This window comes from Coregonus clupeaformis, chromosome 35, assembly GCF_020615455.1.
Source record: "Coregonus clupeaformis isolate EN_2021a chromosome 35, ASM2061545v1, whole genome shotgun sequence".
Lineage (NCBI taxonomy): Eukaryota > Metazoa > Chordata > Actinopteri > Salmoniformes > Salmonidae > Coregonus > Coregonus clupeaformis.
Window position 1 is genome coordinate 2,354,556 of NC_059226.1, and position 9,278 is coordinate 2,363,833.

Here is a 9,278-nt window from a genome sequence, read left to right on the forward strand (position 1 = left end):
TCTTCACAAGGTCTTTTGCTGTTGTTCTGGGATTGATTTGCACTTTCGCACCGAAGTATGTTCATCTCTAGGAAACAGAACGCGTCTCCTTCTTGAGCGGTGTGACGGCTGCGTGGTCCCATGGTGTTTATACTTGCGTACTATTGTTTGTACAGATGAAAGTGGTACCTTCAGGCATTTGGAAATTGCTCCCAAGGATGAACCACACTTGTGGAGGTCTACAATTTTTTTTCTGAGGTCTTGGCTGATTTCTTTAGATTTTCCCATGATGTCAAGCAAAGAGGCACTGAGTTTGAAGGTAGGCCTTGAAATACATCCACAGGTATACCTCCAATTGACTCAAATGATGTCAATTAGCCTATCAGAAGCTTCTAAAGCCCTGACATCATTTTCTGGAATTTTCCAAGCTGTTTAAAGGCACAGTCAACTTAGTGTATGTAAAATTCTGACCCACTGGAATTGTGATACAGTGAATTATAAGTTAAATAATCTGTCTGTAAACAATTGTTGGAAAAATTACTTGTGTCATGCACAAAGTAGATGTCCTAACCGACTTGCCAAAACTATAGTTTGTTAACAAGAAATTTGTGGAGTGGTTATGACTCCAGCCTAAGTTTATGTAAACTTCCGACTTCAACTGTACATATTACCTCAATTACCTCGACTAACTGGTGCCCCCGCACATTGACTCGGTACCGGTACCCCCTGTATATAGCCTCGCTATTGTTATTTTTACTGCTTCTCTTTAATTATTTGTTTCTTACTATGGTGCCTCTTGTTTGCCTTATAGAGACGTTGGGATTACTGCACAGTGTCCCAGACCAATGCAAGAGTCACCCAAGCATGAGGGCTCATTCTTCATTTCAGGTGTCACATGGGCTGGTCAGCCATGGTTGTTAGCAAAATAGATACATATTATACAATGCACGCCAGCAATTTCCAGATTGTCCCAGTCGGTATTAGATAGAACGCTGCGGACCTGTTGGGAAAACAACCTGTGGTTCCCTCTATTACCCCATTGGCTCACAGCAAATACTTTTACCTTTTTCAAACACAATTTTCTTGTTGTCTGCTTGTTTTAGTCGATTAAGAAACTACATTTAAGAAAAGTAAAACATGTCTAAAGATTATATAGTATCTGAAGATTATGCCTTTGTTAAATGTTTTTCATGAAGAAATAGAATGTTGTTTATGGTAGTATCAAGAGGGAATGTTTTAGGTGTAATACCACATACCACAGATAGGAGGTGGGTTGTAGACAGGGGAGACTGGTGATTGGCCAGAAGAGGGGGCATCAGTGTTTATAAATAGGGGTTAAACGATGAGACGTTAGAACGGCCATAGCAATCTTGAGGAGTCGTTCTCCGGACAACGCGTGTCTGTAATTTATGCTGTAACCTCGTGGTATGAATAAAACTTCTAACATGATGCAGCATAACGGACTCTTTGTTGACAGCGATAATTGCCACCATTCATCATATACGACAATTACTTTTAAACATTGCCTGCTCCCGAGCTTTCTCACTACTTAGAGAAACGTAATATTGTAGGGCTTCCCTCATGTCCCTTTTCATGACGGTGCTAGAAGCCACGTGAGTGAGTGCTAGCTAGCTACCGACTGGAACATTAAGCTAGCCAAGACCAACAACACAAACAAAGGGACTAGAAGTACTCCCTACAAGTAGTGAGTTGAGTTATACTAAACAAGTTACTAAACTATACTAAATGGACTATACTAAACAAGTTAAATGTCTTACCTGTGATTAAATGTTTTCCACACACATAGCTACATGTAGCCTACTTGGACATCTCCCACACCAAATAAATAGCCTGAAGCCACAGGGCTCTTCTCGCAGTCTCTATTTCCCTACGTGGGAGCATTGCGAGCCGTAGGTCAGGATTTTTGACCTAGTTACATGTACATTGAACAACACAGCAGCTTTTCGGCATGTTTTGCTATTTCTTTATAACTCAAAATCGACGATGAAGTTGGCTCTTTTAAGATGGGGGTCAATAGGAAATAATATTTGTCAGCATGGTCAAGGGGAATTCCTTATTATTATGTTAATATCAGCTCTGGGTATGGCATTTTGGCTGTTGAATGGCCTCCTGACATGTGACAGTCTCGTTCCATGGTTTCTCTGTCTCTAGTAACTGCCCGAGGGGAGGACTGATGGTGGAGTGGGCCTCTCAAGGACAGTTCTGGGAGATGTAGGATTGCATTGACATTGGAGAGGTGCAATTCCTATGACATGTGAAGAAGGCCCACGAAGTTCATGGTATTTCTAGTCAATGAGCGACAGGTTGTGTTGGTTATAGCAGTCTTATGCGCTTGTCATGTATGGTTGCATCCTTCCCATACACCATAATGTCACCAAGTCAACATATAAGGCAACTCCAGTGCAGACAGCCAGGATGGTGGACATGATTGTCTGTAAGAAGCAATGTGCCAGCTCAATCCAAACAGGATAAGAGGGCACCGGAACATCCCAATGTGCATCACAAATGCAGTGAGCCAGCGAAAGGTCGTGTTGGATTCAGGCAGCCGTATTGGACTAGCAATGAATCAAAACTCACTTCTAAATGATAAGGAGGTGACATAAGAGTCCAATCGTGTAGGCACAGTTATACCACAGTGGGGGAAAGTGGTAGAGGGTATGGAGAGGGTTTGATAGTCCAGAGTTGGATTCACTTTCCTTTCGTTGGAGCCTCCCAGTTGCCTCATTAATCCTCAAAGAGGCTTGTGACTTGGAATACTTGGTGTTGCCATGCCAAGCAGCCTACTTCCTTTCCTAATCCAGACAAAGGTCTTTGAGTGTATAGGCATATTGGATTCCTAACATAGTTGAAGTTAACAAAAATAGTATTGAGTACAGGTCATACAGTATAGGTACACAAATGTCTCTTATTAAAGACGTTCATAAACAGATGATTAAACCACTATTAAATGGTATTGAGGCAACCATATTGGATTTTGGACGCTATATTGGATTTGGGGGAGTGGCTAATGTAATTGCAAGAGTAAGGGCTGAACATATAAACTCCACAGAGGAACCTTTGACAGGAAAAAATGACTGTTTTCAGTCTCATCCCACTTGCCTTAGAGCCAATTACAATAGCCACAACATCAAAAACCATGTGCAGGCCTTATTGTATGCATTTTTGTCAGGCAGGACCATACAGCACTGAATGAGAGCAAATTTGACTTGGAAAGTTGTCTATTGAACAGCTACCAAAAAGTGAAGTTTACATTCATCATACATTTTCATTGTTGATATTTTCCACATATTGTATCTGTGTGTTTACAGGTCTATATTTCCAAGATACATTAAGATATCCAAATGCTGTTTGTTTGTGTATGTAGGGCAGACAACTGACTACTTGTATTCCACATTTTAGCAATATCAGAGCTTGAATTTTGGGTTACATGAGCTAATGTGGCCCACCCCCCTCCATTATTCTGCACTTTTCTAGCTTTTCTTGATAGCAGAATTAAAAGCCTGTTGGTATTGCTGTTTAGATATGATGACATGTAAAGGATGTTTGACGTTTTTAGTTTCCTGCCAGGCATTATTCTGCACTTTTTGAGTGTAGGGGGTGTGTTACAATATCTATACATTTAACCACTTTTGCAATAAAATATTTGTACACAACCATCCATTTCATTTGACATTTCAGTAATTTAGCAGACGCTCTTATCCAGAACGATTTACAGGAGCAATTAGGGTTAAGTGCCTTGCTCAAGGGCACATCGACAGATTGTTCACCTAGTCGGCTCGGGGATTAGAACCAGCGACCTTTCGGTTACTGGCACAACGCTGTTAACCACTAAGCTACCTGCCGTCCCATTTCATATGGGAGACCATAGCGATATGGATAAAATGGTTTTGCTTTGTTATACCTCGGCTAGAATCTCTGTTTTTGACGATTGGCCACTAGCCTAATGAAGGATTCTCTCTTTCTGGAACTCTGAAGTCTTATAAGCAGCTGGTTTCTGCTGTGGGAAAATCCCATGCTTATGATGCCTTCATCCAGGCTGCTGCTGTTTTGGTGAAAACAATGTCTCCCCACTTCTGTAACTTCCTAATGGAGCTATCCTGAATAGCCTAACATATAACTGTTGCTGAAGTGATGCATCTGGTCCTTGTATAACTCAGTGTTGTTGTAGCCAACACTCAGACAGACAAACAGACATTATTCAACCATATTGAATTTCTCACAATTATAAATAAAGGTTAAATAAATAAATACATTTCCTATGCAGTTAACAGATAAAAAGTATTGGGTCGGGAGGCAGTGCATGGGTCCTCTATTATGACAGCTGGTAACACTATATCTCTTCTGTGAAGCTTTAGGTTTAAGTTCAGACAACGGTCAAGGTTATGGGGAGGAGAGCAGAGATAAACATAAATTAACAAGAGTGAATGTCATGGTCCTTTCAATATATTCTATTCCGAAAGCAAAAGCCTTGTCTTTTGGCTAATAAAATGAACAATATCGAGAAAACTGATCATCCTAGGCTACATCGGATAATATTTTCTCGTCACAAAAAATATTGTTCTTGAAATATCTTGTTGTGTAGACCTAACAGTCACCCTGACCCAACCAATGACATCCTTTATTTCGTAAAAAACCTTTCTAATATGTATTCAGAAGCATAACAACGAACGGCATCCGCAATCCATCAACCTAGAATAAGATCAAATATGTCATAATACAATAGGCTACACATGACAATTCGTGCGAATTGCCTACATCTTAAAAATAATCAAATCAATAGTCTTGCAAAAATTACATAGTGCTGAATTAATCAATTATCCTATTGACCACTTCGAAATGATATGGTCGGCATTGCCAAGTTTGATAAAATGGCGCTATTTCTATAGGCCATATAAACCCATTTAGCTTATCTTTTCGATTCAATTGCATGCACTTCATTTAGGAAATGACTAAAAATGTGTTTGTATTTTAAACATCAATTTTGTTTTTATAATATCCTCAAGTTCTAAACATGGCCCTAAAATGTAATTTGATATTCGTTTCTATTTTGTTGAGGCAAATTGGTAGTTTTGAGAACATGGTTAGGACAAGTTTATAGCTACGCGAAATCATGAATGTGTCTGTTATTAATAATCAGAATGAGCAACGACTAATTTCTTGTCCACCATTTAAAAAATGTTTTAACTGGACATTTATTATTTTATTTACAGATATTAAATGTTGATTGATATGTGCAAAATTAGTAATTTGCATAGGCCTATACAATATAATGCCAAAACTAAATATAACCATCTTAATTTACAGAACACGTGGGCTTCGTTTTGATTTTCCTATGTAGGCGTACTTCAAATGTGGGCGACCTATAAACTACTTTACAGCGACCTGCGATGATTTCATTTGATCAGAATCTGATCTGCGCAAATACTAAAAGGTAGCCTACCCACTGTCCACAGACGTCAATTAAACGTCTATTCCACGTTGGTTCAACATCATTTCATTGAAATGAAGTGGAAACAACGTTGATTCAACCAGTGTGTGCCCAGTGGGTAGGCTAATGTGCTCACTCTCAAATTATTCCTAAAAAAGTATGGGTGCTGAATCCCGATTAATAAAGTCCACAATAAATGAGATGGACAGACAGCACACCAAAAGCATGTCTTAAATAGGCAAATCCATTGATTATTGAAGACTAATTGTTGTTGCCTCTGGTTGCCTGTGGTGTGATGCACGCACCTCAGTTACTCTCACTGATGCACACACACACTTTCGATTTTCTTATTTTGCCCACATGATCTGTCGGCATGGGGTTTAAAAAACACTTAAGTAAACACTAAATGCCTGCAAAGTAGAAACTGCATGAGAAAAATAGACAGTTGTGGTCCTTACAGGTGTATCCATAATAAGACATAATCTGTCCCAGGGGCCTCATTCTGTAACACCCTTGTGGTTATGGCCAGGCTGTGGCTGATTACTCTATATGGCACAAGTATTAGTCTCATGTTCCATTTGCCTTGGTAGAGAGGAGCCCTGAGGAGCTCCAATGTTTCATCTATTTTATTCAACTTCATTATTAATTGCATCAAACAAAGCTTATAATTGGCCACTAGTGGCTAAACCATGTTGGAGATCACAAATTTTAAAACAGAGATTAATTCCATCCCAGAATAGACCTGAGATTGGGTCCAAACCTTAAACCGAACGGAAATGATATCCAGGTCTAAATTTACAATGCAATGTATTCCAACCTCTTTCTCTCAGACTGACTCCAATTGTGTATGAATACAGATTTTAAATACTGTAAAGTGTAGCGCTTTCTTTGTATCATATGTGCTCGGCACACACACACACACACACAGACACACACACACACACACGTGGGAGGGGAGACGCCAAGCAGTCTGGGCTGAGTTGAGAAGTATTGTTATTAACTTTTTTCCCCACAGTGTGAATAAAAGCCACAATAAGGGCACATCCCTGCTCCATGGCTGGAGGGCCTGGCTTTGTTCTCCTCCATAATGCACACATAATTACAGTCTTAAAGAGAGGCTGAGTCTCCCCTGCTCTCTCTCTCTCATCTGTCCCTCACCTTGCACAGCTATGACAAGCGTCCACGGCTCCACCTAGCTACCTACACATGCCCCAAAACAATTGCTTGGTGCCAGGTCACCAGTTTGGCAACCCTGCTGTCACTGGCTTCCCAGCAACGCCCATCCCTCCATCATTAGAACGTTTTTACCCTTTCATACCTCAATCTGTATCCTTTCATCGGACATACCTCCTCATCACTACCTCTGTTAGGTACTTGCACTAACTATAAGTCGCTCTGGATAAGTCTGCTAAATGACTAAAATGTAAATGTAAGAAAGGAATAGCGTTTTCATACTGTTGAGTTGAGGAAAGTTGTTAGTAGCTTTCATCCCAGAGTCAAGGAGATTTGTGCATCATCAGCACCATGAGAATAGAGAGATTATATACCAGCTAATGACATGACCTCGGGGGAACAGCTAAACGGGAAATAGGCCTAGAACTGAACCCTGTGGGACACCACAGTCTAGAATCTACAACCACTGTCTGGATCTACACACTGAACTTACAAGCCCGTGGTCTGCCTGTCAACCAAAGGGTGATGTCTATTCCATGCTCTTAGGGAGTACAAGACAAATCACCTTTAATACCTTTTGTTTGTTGCCCTGTGGTGTAATTATATTCTAAAATGTACAATGCCAGTGAATAGCATATTGTGTTAAATTCTTGAGTTTGTGCATGGTGATTGATGACTTGTGGTTTATGTATACTGTGCCACACTGAGATGAGTGGGGTGGTATACTAATTCAGAAGCATGGCCTTACAGAATCTGTGGAGGCTGATGAACAGACTGAGACACAAGATGTGTCACAATGTGTGAACCCATGATTTGAACTCAAACTCATAGGAGAGTAATATATCATGATTAATGACATTTCTATTTTACATTGTGCATCTATCCATGCATGACTTCAAGATTAGCATGATGTAGTGATGGAAATGTTACTAAGGGGGGTTCAAGGTTTAGGGGTGACATACACATCAACACATTGAACCCCTTAAAATGAAATGCTACAGCCAAACATTGTATTATAAATGTGATATTTAATTGTTGCTTATTTTCTCAACGCTATTGGCACAGTGAGCATGGTCCCAGTGTAGTTCAATTACCCTTCCGGCTTGTCTTGGATAAAAATTCACGAGCTGGCAACATAGAGCTAAAATGACATGGTTCATGCGAGGGGGAGGGAGTGTCCGACGGTTACAGAGAAATCAGAGCGCCGAAGAATGTTGGCGCGAGATGAAAGCGCAGGAATCTATCATTCTCGACACGTCATTATTTTGGCGTAATAACACGGGTCCTTCGGCAGAAGACAACAAACATGCACTTCTAAAGTCGAGAGTGCCAATACTGTGCTCTTTCTTGGCACTCAGCACAGCGATAAAAGTACAGTGTGAATTTCTCAATTGAAACTGTTACGACTTCTTATCTTCAGGAGATAAATATTTATCGTTCAGACCGTAACCATTTTCAGTAGGCTATATAGACCTAGCTTTTTTTGCAATAGCCTATACGAAGACTCCATACCAACTGATATAATCATTTCCGGATAAGATCAATTAGCCTACATTTGGCCTATGCAATTTACAACAACAGGACATAATGTTTATAGACCAAACATATTCTTGATTTGTGCAGCAATCCAAGTAAACACTAAATTACATTACTTTATAGGTCTAAATGTTCATGAAAAATGTTTAATTATTCTACTGACAATGGCAGGGATTTTGTCGGCTTAACGTTGCAACAAGACATGCACTCTACAGGTTTAACTTCTACCTGGGGACTACACAGTGCATTCTTGCTGAATTTTCCAAGATCGAGTTGGCGCTGCGGCTCCCTACAAAAGATAGCTACAGGCGTTCAAAGAGCTGTCAAGTCAATACGTCAATACAAGAGGTAGGGCGAACTGCCACCGTCAAATAATTAAATACCGTTTCTGTTCATATTGTTTCTTTATTTGCACTAAATTGACACGTTTGGGGATTTTAAAACTGTATGTAACCTATCGAGTTAGGCTTTACCTTGGGTTCCATTTCTAATATAGGCTACAAATGGACATTTGGTGAAACTAAATGTGCAAACTTGTTGGCTTATTGCATGGTAACATGGTTGCATTGTTGGCCCCTTGCCAGCCAAGTGGATATTGTGATTTGTTTTCACTTCAAAGTGCTTTAGTTCGTTGCTTTTTTTCTGTTGTGACTTAACCTAACCTCTGTAATTATTTTCCTATCACGCACTTTAAGCCGATTCTGCATTTTTATCCTCTTAAAACTGGCAGGCACCTGATGTGTTATCATACAATATTGTTGTTGCTTTTTTGCATTTTTATGTATTGAAAAAACCTTCAGTTTTCCTGTAATAAACAAATAGCGAAAATGATTGTGTTACACAAAGATTCATATGGTGAACCAATTGAAATGCCTACATTCGTTATAGCCTAAATGTTTTCAATATTATTTGAAAGAAATATAAGCCATTATTATGGGATAGGCCTATTTAATTCCACCGAATAGCAGACTTTGGAACATGATTACATAGCCTACAATATGAGGATGAATGGTGTATCATAACGACTACAGTATAATTTTTATTTTCGTATTACTGTGTAGGCTAGTGTGCAGACCTAATAGTTAGGCTATCATAATTATTAAGGGAGTCTCAGTCCTGAACCGTTAGCTTTCGAACGTTG